The 18,414-nt window shown below is 40.5% G+C and overlaps 1 long non-coding RNA gene across 1 annotated transcript; it reads left to right on the forward strand.

Annotated features, from left to right (window-relative positions):
- Nucleotides 1–81: 81 nt before the first annotated feature.
- LOC142140479 (uncharacterized) lies at nucleotides 82–998 on the forward strand. Its single transcript, XR_012688504.1, has 3 exons — nucleotides 82–168; nucleotides 274–573; nucleotides 679–998. It is a non-coding gene; the product is annotated as an uncharacterized LOC142140479 (long non-coding RNA).
- The last annotated feature ends 17,416 nt before the right edge of the window (nucleotides 999–18,414 follow it).

Genomic DNA, 18,414 nt, shown 5'->3' on the forward strand with positions numbered 1-18,414 from the left:
TCGCAAAAAAACAAAAGCAAAATAAAAAAAAAAACTGAACAGCAAAAGAAAAAAAAACCCAGCAAAACGGAACAGAAAATTCAAAACAGATATCGCACGATGGAAAAGAAAAAGCAGGACAAGGATAGCTGAGTACCCACATGATTAATACTAAAGACACAAGTTTAGGTAAATATATCAGTTCCATCTACTGTATATATTACTGTCTAGGTCAGTGTTGTACAAGATTTCCTCAACAAATTTTATCTACAATGTTATTTTATATTGTTGCAGGTTACTGATGCAAAGGTCTGAATTATTAAACATCACAGACATATCTCGAAGGTGACCTCCTTCAGCTAAAGAACAACAAGGAAGCAGAGACAAAAAAAAACAAAAAAAAGAAAGAAAGAAAATATATATATCGCAAAAAAACAAAAGCAAAATAAAAAAAAAAAAACTGAACAGCAAAAGAAAAAAAAACCCAGCAAAATGGAACAGAAAATTCAAAACAGATATCGCATGATGGAAAAGAAAAAGCAGGACAAGGATAGCCGAGTACCCACATGATTAATACTAAAGACACAAGTTTAGGTAAATATATTTGTTCCATCTACTGTATATATTACTGTCTAGGTCAGTGTTGTACAAGATTTCCTCAACAAATTTTATCTACAATGTTATTTTCTATTGTTGCAGGTTACTGATGCAAAGGTCTGAATTATTAAACATCACAGACATATCTCGAAGTTGACATCCACCAGCTAAAGAACAACAAAGAAGCAGAGACAAAAAAACAAAAAAAAAAAAAAAAAAACGCAAAACAACAAAAGAAAAAGAAAAATCGCAAAACAACAAAAGAAAAAGAAAAATCGCAAAACGGAACAGCAAAATAAAAATAAAAAACGCAAAACGGAACAGCAAAAGAAAAATAAAAATCGCAAAACGGAACAGCAAAAGAAAAATAAAAATCGCAAAACGGAACAGCAAAAGAAAAATAACAATCGCAAAACGGAACAGCAAAAGAAAAATAAAAATCGCAAAACGGAACAGCAAAAGAAAAATAAAAATCGCAAAACGGAACAGCAAAAGAAAAATAAAAATCGCAAAACGGAACAGCAAAAGAAAAATAAAAATCGCAAAACGGAACAGCAAAAGGAAAAGAAAAATCGCAAAACGTAACAGCAAAAGGAAAAGAAAAATCGCAAAACGTAACAGCAAAAGGAAAAGAAAAATCGCAAAACGGAACAGCAAAATGAAAATAAAAATCGCAAAACGGAACAGCAAAAGAAAAAGAAAAATCGCAAAACGGAACAGCAAAAGGAAAATAAAAATCGCAAAATGGAACAGCAAAAGGAAAAGAAAAATCGCAAAATGGAACAGCAAAAGGAAAAGTAAAATCGCAAAACGGAACAGCAAAAGGAAAAGAAAAATCGCAAAACGGAACAGCAAAAGGAAAAGAAAAATCGCAAAACGGAACAGCAAAATCAAAAGAAAAATCGCAAAACAGAACAGCAAAATGAAAAGAAAAATCGCAAAACGGAACAGCAAAAGGAAAAGAAAAATCGCAAAACGGAACAGCAAAAGGAAAAGAAAGATAGCAAAACGGAACAGCAAAAGGAAAAGAAAAGTCGTAAAACGGAACAGCAAAAGAAAAAGAAAAATCGCAAAACAGAACAGAAAAACAGAAAAAGAATACGTACTTTAACCTTTAACCTTGCTAAGTTAGTATAAGTAATACTTTAACCTTTAACCTTGCTAAGTTAGTGTAAGTAATATTATGCAATAAAAAGCAAGCAGAATTTGGTGTCCTGTGATCTTTTTTAAGCATTAAGGGGGTTGATGTACATGTTAAATGCATGTTGCAAAACTGGTGCAAAACAAACACACATTTAAAAGTCAAAAGGTATTATTATTTTTTTTAAAAACTTTATTTTTGCAATGTGTTACAAACAGCATATGAATATACAGGTAATTAAACAAACAGCATCTATTAGAAAAAATAAAAGGTACAGATATTGACCCGATTTTACAATAAGGAGAGAAAGAAGAAACTACAGAGAAAGAAGTTAGACAAAAGAACGTCAAAAGGGGGGCGGTGTGACAATACGTCTAAAGGTGAAAGGAAAGAAGCAGTGGGGTAGTATATTGAAAAGAGGGGAGAGATGAGGAGGGTGAGGTAGAGGGTGAAGGGAAGAATCCAAATGGAGCCATGCTGAAGAGTAAAGTAACAAAAGGAATTTCAATTTGGAAGTATGAGGCCCACGCCGCCCACACTTTATTAAATGATTTAGAGGTATTGCGGATGATACATGTCATATATTCCATTTGATATGTGCACCGTATTCTGACGATAATTGTCCGCAATGTTGGTGCAAGGAGCTGTTTCCAATAGGTGGCGATTTGACAGAGGGCAGCAGAAACTATGTGACGGAACATTTTCATTTCATGTTTGGTGGCGGATGAGATCCCAAGAGGGAGGAGGAAAAACCTGGGAGAGTAGGGGATGTCAATTTGCAGTAATTGTCACACAAAGTTCCATCCAGAACAAAGCAATTTTGGACATTGCCACCAAATATGAAGGAAGGATCCTTCCGCCCTGCATCCTCTCAAGCATGTGCTGGATGAGTCCGGGAAGATCTTTTGTAGTTTGGTTGGGACTAAATACCATCTATAAAGGAATTCTATGGGTTTTCTTTCAGTTTTACACAGATTGAACTGGAGGCTGTGTTAGCTCTTATTTCTTCCCAGTCTTCGTTATCTAGGGGTCCTCACAGGTCTTTCTCCCAAGGCCGCTCATGAGAGTCTCGCACGTTCGTGTCAGGGACTCTAAGTTCCCAGTACAATAGAGATATGAGACCTTTGGTAGAGGACCACCACAGGAAAAGCTACTCAAAAAAGGTCAACAGCCTAATACCTAAAGTTAATTTAGTGGTAGAATGAAAATTTCTTAGTTGTAGGTATTTAAAAAAGTGTGTGTTGGAAATGTTCAGTTAGCATTTTTATCCCAGCGAGCTATGGCCAGAAAGCCACCTCACAGAAAGAGAAATATACACAGTGTGGCTGAATTATTTTCCTCAACTGACCGAGGAGCTTTTGCTGAAGGCATTGGCTACCTCAATTAGACTGTTTCCAGCTTCCACATTCGCTGAAATACTCAACATTTTTGATAGAGGCACTCTCACCGCAGAAATATTGTTGGTGTCAGGCGCCATCCCCGCACACACGCCAGGTGCCGGGGACAGTCGCCTTCTTTGCCCTCCAGGTCTCCCGTTGTTTGGCGCTACTTCTGGTTCTCGTCCGGAAGTTCGGGCGCACGCGCCCAAACATTGCGTCTCCGTTACTAGGCAACAGACACGCCATCAGCGCTTCCTGTCTGCAGTCAGCTGTTCTGACCACCGAACCCAAGTCCACCAATGACAGGCCACTGCCATGTATTTAAACCTGACTCTGGCACCACTAGGGTGCCGGAGTATCTAGTTTACTAGTCTCCAGCACTTTGTTTGTTTTCTGCGCATACCTGACTTCTTGGATTCTGACCCGGTTCTGCCTGACTACTCTATGGATCTCCCTCTGGACTCATTCTGATTTTTTGGTATTCTGACTCCGCTTCTGCCTGCTCCTTTGGTACCTGTATAGCCCGCACTGTTTGACCTTCTCTAGCTCACCTACACCTCGCTGGTAGCTGTCTGGGAGGGCCACGACCTGCACGTCTCTGCAGCGAACCCCAAACCCCCTTGCGGGGATCCCAGGTGAAGACCTGAGGTGTGTTTAGACTCCGCGCCTCCTAGCTTAGCAGCGCCAATACCGGCAGGTAAGACCTTCAGAGTCTGTTTGTGACAATTGGTCTCTCTGATGATTCTAAGTGTTCCAAGTGTGTAGACTCCCGGACAGACTTATTTAATTGTTAATGGGTTTGTCTCGTGATTAAGGCTTTCTGGACCCGTGTGTGGAGTTTTGCAACATCTGACTTGTTAAATTACCTACCGTTCACTCCCACGTGGGCAATATCAGACATTTTGCCTCCTGATACGAGGATCACCGCAGGGGGCAGGATACTGCTTATGGCAATCTCTGCTACAGCCAGAAAATCTATTCTCCAGAAATCTCCTCTAATGCTCGATCTATTCAGGGAGAAAATGTTTTTTTCTCCTGCGGATGGACTGGCTAGAGGCATCTTTTCGGATGAGCACATTAATTCGTAAGTTCTTCAAAACCTCAGAGAGTTATATTAACATATTACCTGTTCACTTGCGAACACAACTCCATGAATGCTTCTGCCAGATGTTTCGGTATGAAACTAGAGTGTTTTTCCGGGATCCTCCAATCTCTTTATAGGAGATTAATGTACGTCTCCTATTTAGGATGTAAGCTCTTACAAGCAGGCCGCTCTTCCATCCTGTCTCTCTACCTTTTCTTCCCCTCCAACTGCACTTTGCTAGCTATGTTTGGAGCTATTGAAGTGCTGGTATTTTTGTTCACTGTTCTGTACTGTATTTATCCTGTATAGTCCACTGTTTGTTTTCTGTACGGTGCTGCGGAAATTTGTGGCGCCCTTTAAATAAAGATTGATAATAATAATAATAATATGTCTGGTCACTCCGCACCTTGGGTTTTGGTGGTTATTTGATTGTGGGATAAGAAGTATAGAACTCTTTACTTGTACTCTCTTCTTTGTGGACACCATAATATCTTGATATAATTGCATGTCAACTTTGCTACTTTTGATGCCTGACTGTGATGGGACTATCGACATATACTAACTTTGGCTGTCGCCTATAGAGCCAGAACACAGTCCATGTATCAACATTTATCTCTGAAAGCACTTTATACTACTTTTAACATCTTAAAAGTACACATATATCAATTATATTTGAAATGGGTTTCTCATACTTGATATATAGGGGCGGATTGGGAACCTAAAGTGACCCTGGAATTTTTTTTTAAAGTGGCCTCGTGTAGGCGGGCCCAAACCAACTGTGGGTGGGGCCAACACAAAGTAGGTGGGGTTAGCAAACCCTTAGCCTTAGCCACAATGGAGGCAAGCCCGGAAAACCCATGAAATGGTGATAACAGAACAGGTATTGTGGTGGTACAAGTACCACCGAGATACTTGTTAAATAGGCTTCCATATGCAAAACCAGCAATAGCATTAGCCATATGAAACAAGAAAAAGCCCTATTGATTTATTAAAGGGCTTTTTACCCTTTAATAAATGTCCCTCCCAGTGCATGCAAAATCTACAAGAAAGAATCCTAGGCCAGCAGTGTCTCAGAACCTCATTAGCGCATGCACCAATAGGGTTTTGAGCACAATGAATAAGATTTATAACATAGCAAAAAAGTTTTACTATTGAGACACTCAGCAAAAATGCTTAAAATCATAAAAGAAATCTTACCTGCCATCCTTAGGTTCAGTTCAGTTATGTGGCGTTGGACACGGTTGTGTTTCCTTTCGTCCACATCACTTCTGATTAACAGCTACCAGCTCTGGTTCTGTCTGCGAGACTCCAGCATAAAACAAAGTTAGGAAAGGCGTGAATACCCAACAGGAGGAACAGAGGCACAGAGCGTAACTAAACATTTTAGTGCCTTGGGAAAGAGAGCACTGCCAACCCCCCTTTCACGCACACTTGCGGTAACGCCCTGCCAGAGGGAAATTCCTACCTGGTGCTCCTGCTGGTGTCTTAAAATCAGCTGCTGATTTTCTCGATCCTGGAACGTCGGGGACCTGTTTGGAGACAAGGTAGTTATTATTCACCTGGAATGTCGTGTAATTACTAAACACTGGGCTACCCTAACCCCAACCAGCCCCACATTAAATCATTATCTATTTTTCCTGCCACGTAATAAGACCCACAATTGAATAGCATTCACATAAATAATAAATATGCTTATTTTCCTCCCATATAGCTCTGACATTAAATTTAATAGCACCTGCATTTAATAATTAGGCCTCCTTATTATGTTTTTATTCTATGATTGTACTGTATATTGTACACCAAAGAAATTACTCTTCACTCCAACACCCAGCCCCTCCCCCTTTTATTTACAGCCCACCTCCATTTTTACAGCCTCCTCTATCCCTCCATTTTTTCATAGATCCCCTCCTCCCCATGTTCTTGCAAACTCCTCTCCCCCCTCCCTCTATTTTTTAACAGCCCCCCTCTCCTCCCCCTCCATTTTTAGTCTCTTCTCCTCCCTCTATTTTTTACAGCCCTCCTCTCCTCCCCCTCTGTTTTTACATCTCCCTCTCTTTCTGTTTTTTACAGCCTCTTCTAGTTCCCCTCCCTCTATTTTTTACAGCGCCCCTCCATTTCTACAGGTCCCCCTCTCCTCCCCCTTAGGTTTATCAGCCCCTTCTCCCTCTCTTTCTATTTTTTACAGCCCCCCTCTCCTCCCCCTCTATTTTTACAGCCTCCTCTCCTCCTCCCCCTATATTTTTTACAGGCTCCCTCTCCTCCCCCTCCCTTTTTACAGACCCTTCTCCCCCTTCCTCTATTTTTACAGAAGACCCTTTCCTCCTGCTCCGTTTTTCTACTCACCTTGAATGCTGCATGCTTCTTTGTTGCTTCTGCTGGGACCGTGTAATTCAAAGTCTCAGCCAATGTAGGAGGCTACTAGGAGGAAGAGGAGGAGATGGGGCGGGGACACACACACCAATTGCTCTAAGTGCGTCTCCCGGTAAGGTCAATGGCCAATCCGTCCCTGTCTGTAATGTACGTATCCGAACGTCTTCAAAGGATGTGAGGAATAAAGCAGAGGGAGGAGTCATTAGGGCAACGGGCTTGGGAAACTGAGGAAATTGTGGTGTTGACAGTGAGGGAGATTTGAGGGCAGGTGGTGACTCTAGCAGAAGGGAAGATAATAAGCTGTTTTGGACATGTTGAGATTTAGGTAGCGTTGGGACATCTATGCGGAGATAGCAGAAAAACAGTTGGTTACACGACAGAAGGAGAGCGGTCAGGGTAAGAGATTAAGATTTGTGTGTTATCAGCACAGAGGTGGTATTGGAGGCCGAATGAGCGAATTAATGCCTCAAGACAAGAGGTGTACAATGAAAAAAGTAAATGGTCAAAAACAGACCCTTGTGGGACCCCAATAGTGGGAGTGGAGGGGAGGATGTGTCAGAGGTAGAAACAATAAAGGAGCTGTTTGATAAGTAGGAAGTGAACCAGGAAAGAACTGTGTAACGAAGGCCAATGGAGTGAAGGGTGTGTAGGAGAAGAGGGTGATCAACATTGTCTAAAGCAGCAGAGAGGTCCAGGAGAATGAGTATGGAGAAATGACCCTTAGACTTTGCGGTAAGTAGATCATTGGTCACTTTTGTGAGAACAGTTTCAGTGGAATGTTGGAGGCAGAAGCCTGATTGCAGTGAGTTGAAAATGGAATGAGAGGATAGAAGGTGAGACAGGCGTTCGTACACTAATCGCTCAAGCAGTTTTGAGGCAAAGGGGAGTAGAGAAATAGGGTGGTAGTTGAAGCGAGGCTGGATCATCATCATTTATTTATATAGCGCCACTAATTACGCAGCGCTGTACAGAGAACTCATTCACATCAGTCCCTGCCCCATTGGAGCTTACAGTCTAAATTCCCTAATATAGACACACACTCACACACAGACAGACAGGGAGACAAAGAGGGAGAGACTAGGGTCAATTTTGATAGCAGCCAATTAACCTACCAGTATGTTTTTGGAGTGTGGGAGGAAACCGGAGGACCCGGAGGAAACCCAGGCAAACACAGGGAGAACATACAAACTCCCCACAGATAAGGCCATGGTCGGGAATTGAACTCATGACCCCAGTGCTGGGAGGCAGAAGTGCTAACCACTACGCCACTGTGCTGCCCAAGAGATGGTTTAGAATTGGTAACATGAGCGCATGATTAAAGGAGGATGGAAATGTGGAGACAGGTTGAAGAGGTGGGCATGCAGTGGAGAAGGGGGAGCAGAGAAGTTGGGAGGCATTAGGGTTGCTGGGTGAGATGATGAGATGAGTGCAGATACTTTGTCTTCAGTTACTGAAGAGAATGAATTAAGGGTGGATTGGGAAATGTAAGTAAAGATAAAATACAATAAAAATAAAATACAGGCATCTAATGTAGGGACTGACAGAGCAAAGCAGCAATTGTAACAGTTTTTTGTGAGGGAAATTAGTCTAGACGCTGCATTCTAAAGGGATTGTTGGGGTGAAAATCAGGTTAGGGGATAACCAGTATTTGCAATAGTCAATGTGGGTTATTATGAGTGCATGCATTAAAGTTTTAGCAGAGTCTTGTGTAAGATATGCATCTAAGACACCTCTTCAGCATAAGCACATATCTTACACATATCTTATTGGATGTGGGGAACAAAGGACAGTTCTGAGACAAGGATGACATCTAGGCAACGAGCATGAGGAGTAGGGTTTATTGTTGTGTTGCCAACAGAAACACAGATGTCCGTTATGTAGCTTCTATTGACTTTTGGGAAGATTTCAAACATGGAGTTTGAAGTGGTGAGAGCACATCCAAGATGGCATAAAGATATTTAGTAATACGGGCCAACATAGATGGTGAGAGATCAGGAGAAGATAAATAAATGTGGTATAATCTGCATAGAGGTGATACTGAAATCCAAAGAAGCTATTTTTCCAAGAGAAGTCATATAGATAGAGAAACAGTTGTCTGAAAGCTTGTCTGAAGAGAGTCCAATAGGTTGTGTGAGTAAAGACATCGTGTGAGGCTAGTGTGGGCAAGAGTCTAAAGAAGCTTGGAATGGCTGGAACTTAGGTGATTCTACTGACCTACCTGTCCCCACTCCTAGGAGGCCAGGTCAGTAAAATATGTGTAACCTGACTCTACCAGTTAAATGCTGAATCTGTCAGCACCACTATTTAACTGTTTTATTGTGTACCCCCAACCCTCTGCCCATTTTCTATATCTAAGGTTTTTTTTACTTTAAAAACATCCATTCTTTATAATGGATGTCCCCTTCTAGCAGGTTGGGGAACCTTCAGATCCCTGGAGCCTGCTTAAATTCTGCATTGGCAGGGCCTGATTAAGGGTTCTGGTAGCCCAAGGCTAATACACTCGTAAAGCCCGTCACCTTCCACACCAGACGAATACACGGTAGGTTAAAACTAGAGCTCACTGACCCCCGTGAAGGGGTTTTGGTTTTGGATCTGGATTAGCTTCGTGTTTTGGTTTTGGTTTTGGCAAAACCACCCTCCTTTGTTTTGGTTTTGGATCTTTTTTAGAAAAATTGCTAAAATATGCTAAAATCACATAATTTTGCTCTTTTTTTGTTCCTGCATTATTATTAACCTCACTAACACTAATTGCAAGTCATTTGCAGTCAATTGTGACCACCTCACAGGTTACATTATAATTTTCATACACGTTTGGACAAATACTGCAGCGACCTGGCTGTATGCTAAGCGACAGAGCAATGACTCAAACACACGGTAGTTCCTAGTACATCTAGAACACATTGGCAAACAGCTGTGGCAGAAAAGAAAAGCGGTGCAAGATGGAATTGTCCTTGGGCCCTCCCACCCACACTTATGTTGGATCTTAAAAAGGACATGCACACTTTAACAAACCAAGCACTTCAGCCACAAAAGTGCCACTCCTTGTGGCTGAAGTGCTTGGTTTGTTTGGGCCCCCACAAAACAAGGTAACAATGGCCTTAAGCCACCTAAGATAACAGTGCTGTTAATTAACTCTACTGTGGCAAAATGTTGTTTTCATCATCCTCAGCCTCATCCTCACCCTCATCAGTGTTTACATCATCCTCACTCATTATTAATTCATCACCTCTGGAATCCACTGTTACAGAAGTCTCAGTATTTTGAAGTAATTGGCGGAAAAGACCTTCCTCGTGGAACTTGAAGTTCATTTTTATGAACATCATCTTTTCCACATTTTGAGGAAGTAGTCTCCTACGCCGATCGTTGACAAGGTTCCCAGCTGTGCTGAAAACTCTTTCCGAGTACACACTGGAGGGTGGGCAGCTTAGGCAGTGGAAAGCCAGTTGGTCTCCAAATTTCCTCTTAGTATGTAATGGGACTGTCTGATGTATGTAAAGGGAGAGAAGACATAGGTCTTAAACCGAGGATCATGCACAGTCGCCAAATGTAGTGATCCGATTTCAAGAATTTGATAACTCTTGGATCCTGGCGAAGCGAATAAAGTACTTGATCTACAAGTCCTACATACTTAGCGGAATTGCTTTGTTTAATCTCCTTCTTCAGTTTCTCAAGCTGCTTTTCCAAAAGTCTAATTAAGGAAATAACTTGATTCAAGCTTGCAGTGTCTGAATTCACTTCACAGGTGACTACTTCAAATGGTTTTAGCACCTTGCACAACACAGAAAGTATTCTCCACTGCGCTTGACTAAAATACATCCCCTCTCCTTTACCAATGTCATGGCTTGTGGAGTAAGCGTGGATGGCATTTCTCTGTTCCTCCATACGCAGAAGCATATACAGGGTAGAATTCCACCTTGTCAACACCTCTTGCTTCAGTTGGTGGCAAGGCAAATTAAATTGATCTTGCAGCTGTTACAATCTCCTTCATGCTGTTACAGAATGTCGGAAATGTCCAGATATTTTACGGGCCACTGACAGCATCTCCTGCATCTCCCTGTTATTTTATAAAAAGCTCTGCACCAACAAGTTTATTGTGTGAGCAAAATAGGGAATGTGATGGAATTCACCCAACTGTAATGCTCTCACAATATTGGTGGCGTTATCAGAAATGACATATCCTGAGGAGAGTCCAAGCGGGATAAGCCATGTAGCAATGACATCCCTTAGTTTTTTTAACAGATTGTCAGCTGTATGCCTCTTAGTGAAGTCGGTGATACACAGAATAGCCTGCCTCTGACAAATGTGACGTACTTGGGTACATTCTGGGGCAGGCTGGGCTGGGGGGCAGGGGAGCATCTGCCCCCCGGGCTGGTTCCAAAGTGGGCTATATTGGGCTGGGTCAATGGGCCACCAGCATTTTTTGTCCTTCAAAATAAGCTGCTGAGTTGAGTCTTGCCCCCCAGGTTGAACTTTGCCAGCCCTCCCCTGGGTACATGCAGCTGCTGTTCCTGCTGGTGAAGGTGAATCACCAACCCAGTGGGCTGTCACAGTCATATAATCTTTAGTTTGCCCAGTTCCACATATCTGTGATTAATTGTACAGTGGGTAGAATGGCATTTTGCAGCCCAATAATAACATTTTTACGAACCTTCTGGTAGAGGTGAGGAATAGCTTTTCTACTGAAATGGTGTCGTGATGGAATTTGGTAACGGGGACACAAGACCTCAAGTAATTGTCTAAAACTAGCTGCATTAATATTAATAGTGGATATTGGATGCAGATCTAATACGAGCATAGTCGCCATGGCGTCTGATCCGCTTTGTGACTGGGTGACAGCTTCCATACTTGCTTCCTCTTGCAAAGGATTGTTTAACAGTCAATTGTTGTAAACTACTAGTAGTCTTCTTGGTTTGCTTCTGGGTTGAAGATCCACCCCAGCAGCAGGAGCAGCAGCAGTGTGACTAACGCTCAAAAATTCTTCAGAGGAATCAAGGATAGTGTTGAAACCATCTAGCCTTAGCAACTTGGATGCAGGACTAACTCCGATCGCTACTGAGGATATTGATGAGGACGATGTTGTGGGTGTAGATTGCAGGCGTGGGGATGTAGGTGAGAGAAGAGTCCTAGCTGATGACGGACTGCTTGTTGTTAGTTTTTACCAAAACTTTCAGATTTTCCCAACACCTTGCCATGAACTCGAGTCAATTGGCGTAACATGGATGAGGTTCCTAGATGGTTAAGGTCCCTTCTCGACTGACTGTGGCTTTACATACACTACAAATGGCTAGACAACTGTTGTCACGATTTGGGTAGAAATAATTCCACACATAAGAAGTGGCTTTTTTGGTCTTATGTCCAGGCATGACAATGGCCTTCTTCTTATCACGTGCCAGAACTGCTTCCACTGGTGCAGGACTTACACAAACAACATCATCCTCAGCAACATCCTCATTAGCGCCCTCGTTGGCTACACATATATCCCCCTCATCCTGTTCCAATTCCAAAGTGACATCCTCAATTGGTGTATCACCGGCTACACTCGGGCTGTTCAGGCACACAACAGCAGAAATGCTGAAAGGGGCCTTCTTTATGGGTACACTAACAGAATGCTCACGATTACACATACCACTGGTGGATGGACTCTCCACAGGGATTGGTGTCATTTCTGAATCTGAGCATACATTTTCCTCTAATGCCTTACTGTTTTCTTCCAGCTCTGCTTTTACACGTAACAGTATTTGGGCACCACTTTTGGAGTCCGAATTACTTGGTCTTGCTTGGACACAAGTGACCTTACAAGAAGATGCCTCAGTAGCAATTTTAGATCTCGCACTCATAGAGAAAGGCGAAGGCCTCATTCTTTATTTGCCACTGCGTGTGTAGAATGGCATGATGGCAAATTTTTTTTTCTGGCAGATAACTTTTCATGGATTCCAGCTCTTTTCTTCTTCACCACGGTAAAAGGTGTTTTTTTTTATGGTTTTTTTTCCTGACTTAAAAAGACTATGTACTTTTACATATGCTTTACCAGATGACGTACAGGGATTACTATCATCAGGACTGGTGGCAGCAGCTGCTTGCTGCTCCTGCTCTTCTATGTACTGTTGTGATCCATTTGGATAACACCCAACACTTATTGGTGCAAATTCAGAAAACAAGCCTGCAAGGACTAGTATATTTGGATTTCACCAATGACAATTAGCAATGGAGCTTTGTTGAACACTGCTACCACCCTCCTCTTTCACTTTCTGTACATTTGCCTGCCCAACAGCTCTAAACTCTATCCTATCCCTTCTGTTTCCCTCTCTCAAATGGCACTAGATCGCCGTGGAGGGCGGTATTAGGCCTCTCTCCACCCCCAACATTAAAATACTAATATTCACATTTGCTAAATAGATCTATTTCCCTCCAACTAGCTCCAACATTAAATTAATAGTATTCCCATTTAATACATAATCCCTTTTCCCTCCCTCCAAACAGCCGCAGCAATAAATTAAATAGCATTTACGTTTAATATAATCATTTCCCACAACTCTCACCGGCATTAAATAATTCATATTTACAATTACAATTAATAAATAGCCCTCCTGCACAAAATCAGTCCCATATTCAATTAATAGCCCCAAACCATCTCACCTTAAATTAATAAGACCCAATATTAAATTAAATTGCCCCACCATAACCCCACAAATAAAATAGCACTCATTAAATAATTAGCCCCCACCTGCACTCCACCATTAAATAGCCTTCCTCCCACACTATATTAAGACACCCCCCTTTCCTCATATATAGTAACATACTACCCCCACACACACTATATTTATATACTGGCCCCCCACACTCACACACTATATTTATATACTGCCCCCCACACTCTATATATACCCGCCCCCTACACTCACATACTATAGTTTATATACTGCCCACCCACCCACACACACACAATATATATACTGCCTCCCCACACACACACACAATATATACTGCCCCCCCACACACACACACACAATATATACTGCCCACACACACACACATACACATACAATATTTACTGCCCACACACACACACACACACACAATATATACTGCCCACACACACACACACAATATATACTGCCCACACACACACACAATATATATACTGCCCACACACACACACACACACACACACAATATATATACTGCCCACACACAATATATATAATGCCCACACACACACACACACTATATACTGCTCACAGACGCACTATATATTGCCCACACACACACTTACTTACCTTATTCCACCTGCGCATCTGCGGCACTTCACAGTTCGCACATGGGACGGCACCAGTCATGTGGTACACAGGGAGGATGAGGGGAGGAGGGGCCAATGATAGAGACTTGGGCCAGTTTATGCACCAGCCCAAAATAGTAATTTCCTGTCCGGCCGGGGGACATGTGCCTCCCTGCCCCCCGACCCAGCCTGCCCCTGATTCTATGTAGTACTGAAACAGCTGCTATTCCCAGATCTAGTAGTATTGACAAGTCATTAAAATGTGACTAATATACAATTATTCAGAGGATTGGTTACAGACTTCAGAATGACCCAAAAATGAGATGTGTCTAATAGGAATAACCAGGTATCTTTGGTCAGATGAGTAATTACTTTCGCCAAAAATATAGATAAACAGGATAAAGTCAAACTTGTGGAAACCACAATTGGTGAACCTGGCTAGCTAAGTACATTTAGGTAGTGTGTACAACATTGATGTTTCTGGATTTAAGTTGATTCAAAAATTGATCCTAAATCACCCTTAAATCACACTGTCATGTTACTTCGTTATAGAGATGCTCAAAAATGTTGAACATGTTCGTGGTACAATCAGGAACTGACCCTGAACTGAATTTGTGGCTCAAAATTTGTGGTTCGATTTCGGGTCCATGGTTCACCATTCATGTTTGAGGATTGTAGCCTGCAAATACCATTAAACTTTGCAGTTCACAATTAATTTTTTTTATTTAAGGTTGAATATAACTTGATTATGAGCTAACCAGCACCAACATGATTGAGCAGACTAGATCATGGTTGAACGGCTCAAAAATAGTTGAACCTGTTTGACTTTCCCAAATTTAGATTTTTCTATGCAATCATAATTTAGAGACATTTTTATTTGAGAAACAATATCCAGCCAATTCTGTGTTTCACCAGACCCACATGAATATCTTCAATAATTGTATTAATGTCCCTTTCAACTACAGTGATAGAAATCTCATCACAGTGGTACTTTATAGGTGTACATCATTTTGTCAAATTGATTCAAACGTAACGGAGAATAATTGCCAGGGTCTCTTACTTCCGGGAGTCCGTTCTGGATTAGGAAAGTGAGCCTTTAATCTCAAATTTCTGTAGAAGCGTTTAAAGTTAATGTCTAATTCAAAAGTGTCCAACCTAGAAGTCAGTCAAAATGAAAACCTTTCTGCAATAATGTAATTTGGGCTGGAGAAAAACTCTTATAAGATATATTAAAAACTACTGATTTGATGTGAGAGTCTTAGGCCTAGATTTACTAAACTGCGGGTTTGAAAAAGTGGGGATGTTACCTATAGCAACCAATCAGATTCTAGCTGTCATTTTGTAGAGAGCACTAAATAAATGACAGCTAGAATCTGATTGGTTGCTATAGACAACATCTCCACTTTTCAAACCCGCAGTTTAGTAAATATACCCCCTAGTTTGTACTGGAGCTCCAATGTCCCCTATAATGGCACCTTTCTCTTCTTGTATTCTTCTATTAGCATGTTTACAATACTACTGCTACCTCTGTTAGCATTTAAATTGCTTGATAATCATTCGTATTCATGTTTGTTGTTTATTCTGCTTTGAAAAGGGCCTGTAGTGGCCTGAAATGTCACTATTTAAATAAATAAATAGGCATTCTGCATTTTTACTCTTTAAATATTTTAAAGAGTGCCATAGCTTTTTATATAATGAAATATGACATTAACCAATTGAATATTATGCTTTATTTATAAAGAGTAGACATATTATGCAGCTCTGTACTTTGAAGGGGTTATGATATTAATATTATTAATGTTAAAAATGTGGGTATTGCTGGTCCTGTCCAATAGCCTTAATCTCTAAGTATTTAGTTAGAGCAGTAATCCCATGAAAAAATCAGTGTGTTTTTTTAACATAAAGTACTGCAGCAGGCTACAAGATGAATGTTGGTAGTCACCAACTTCCCTTGTTTTTTTTTTCTGCAAGATGCTATTATTTATGATTCTACACTATCATAGCAACCACAGTCACATGATAGTCATGACGGTCGAGTATTCATTATAGAAAATATGTTTACAATAACTGTAAAAATGCATTTTATGTACAGTAGACATTTATATAAATGTCTTGATAACTGTTTTTGATTGAAATAAGAAAAAGCTTTGTTTTGTAATATTTTTGTTTTTATTAATGACTATGGGCCTGATTCATTGAGGAAAATTAAGCAAGAAATTGAGTAAGTTTTCTTACTCAAGTTTTCTGGACAAAACCATGTTGCAATGCAATGGGTGCAAATTAGTTTATGATTTTGCACATAAGGAAAATACTGGCTGTTTTTTCATGTAGCGCACAAATACTTGATAGCTTATTTGTACACTGAAATTTAAAAATGATCTGGGACATGCTCTACCTCAAATATAAATCTGACATCACATTTTAAATTTTCCTCCCCCTTCAATAATATATGGTTTTGCCTTACTTACTTTTTCTTAACTTTCCTTAATGAATCAGGCCCTATATTATTAACAAGTGACAATAATTGAACACTTTTTTTTCTGTGCGTTCTGCTGGGACTTTATATTCCACATATGTATTGTATGTATCCTGCAGTGTGTTGTGTCTGTCTCAATACGGCATTTGCCATATATGCAGAGCGTACCTACACCTGTATTCATTTCTTCAGATCTGCTTCAAGTTAAATACAGACAAGCGTATGCCCGAATTTACATGTTTTTTTTTGTTGTTGTTTTGTTTTGTTTTTAAAAAGTACAATACTTTCATTTTGCATCCCTTAATGAATAAGGCCCACAATGTAGATTTATTTTCCCAAAGAATCTTCAACATATGCTTAGTGATATGGAATAAAATATATTATTACCAAGAACCTCAGGGGCGCACACAGGGGGGGTTTCTGAGTCTCCAGAAACCCCCCCCCCCCCCTCCGCGGATCGCAGCTGGCAAAAGCATGTTTTTAAACATGCAAAACATTTTTTCTATTACAGCCCCGCCACGATGCTTCTGTCACAGCGCCGCGGCTGCTGTATTACTCACGTTCGCGAGAAGGAGCTGCTGCGCATGCGCGAGCGCAGCAGCTCCTCCCTTGAATACCCAGCATCACCCATCCTGGCTTCCCTGGGGCACGGTAGGGCTTGATATTTGAAGCAATCTCCATTGATAAATAATAAAATATTTTATGATACTGGCCACAATCAATATGATGTATTGTTTTATTAAAAGACCAAAGACTCCATTTCTGGGCAGCCTGCAGTGTATGCAGAGCTGTGTTATTGTATATAAATATTGTATTATAGGATTAAAAAAGTAGAGGATTCCTCTACTTTTTTAATCCTATAATACAATATTTATATACAATAACACAGCTCTGCATACACTGCAGGCTGCCCAGAAATGGAGTCTTTGGTCCATCAATAAAAAAAACTACATCAGATTGATTGTGGCCAGTATCTGATTTCACCCTGTAACCCAATTACAAGTCTATATATATATATATATATATATATATATATATATATATATATATATATATATTCCAAACTTGTGTCATGTTATAAATGTTTTTTATTTATTTTTTTGGTTCGTTTTTTTCATGTACATTAGCAATGTTATTTTTAATGTGTGTTATGCTATTTTGATGTGCGCTATCAGTGTTAGTTTTAGGGGCATATTCAATTGTTAGCGAGTTCGCTGAAATACTCGCGCTCCAAAAATATTACCGTTAATACGGTAATATCTCGCTGAATTTCAGCTCGCGGCTCCCTTATTTATCAATGGATTTTGTACACAGTGGGCACCCGTGAGGAAAGGAAGCGCCGGAAGGACTTATGCGGTCCACCTGCGTTCCACCGCGTGTGAGGACACTGTAACAGGATTGTAACAGCACCGTTTGGACAAAAATCATCAGGACATCAATTCCGGAGTGTATATATGGAAGCTACTGGATTGTGGAAGCAATTCCACTGATACTAAGAGGGAAAGAGCAGGGTAAGAACCTTTAATTATTACATTCTCCGCAAAAAGAGCTATAACATTACCTCCGTCTGTGTCCTAAATCTACAATTGGTCATATTGTTAGCTATACGCTGCACCTTTTTTTATCAAGTTAATAAACCCCTCCATCCATTGTGCGCTGACTGGGATTATAGGACTTCAGATAGACACATTTATTTTGCTTGATTTGTAAGTGCATATGTTGTGGATGTTCTAATTAAATTGTTTTAGTACAAAATTACTACACTATAATATATTTTTATTTCCATCTTTTCAGGTTGGAGATGTACAACGTAACCTGACAGAGCAGGACCTGGGAGTAATACAGATAAGCTCTATATCTTGTCTTTTGGTCACGTGTTTTGGAGCCTCTCAAGATACAAGTTTAAAAACCAGGGACCTTAACATAGAAGTGCCCTATTCACTCTAATAGTGGGTACACATTATTTATCACCTTATTTGGGATAAATCTCCTAAATACTACACTACTCCCGGAGGCCCTGTTCCTACTTCTCTTTGTAGAAAACAAAATATAATATAAATTTTAAAAAAATACACACATATATACACACACACTATCAGAGATATTTATTGT

This window comes from Mixophyes fleayi, chromosome 2 (genome assembly GCF_038048845.1).
Source record: "Mixophyes fleayi isolate aMixFle1 chromosome 2, aMixFle1.hap1, whole genome shotgun sequence".
In the NCBI taxonomy this organism is placed as follows: Eukaryota; Metazoa; Chordata; class Amphibia; order Anura; family Limnodynastidae; genus Mixophyes; species Mixophyes fleayi.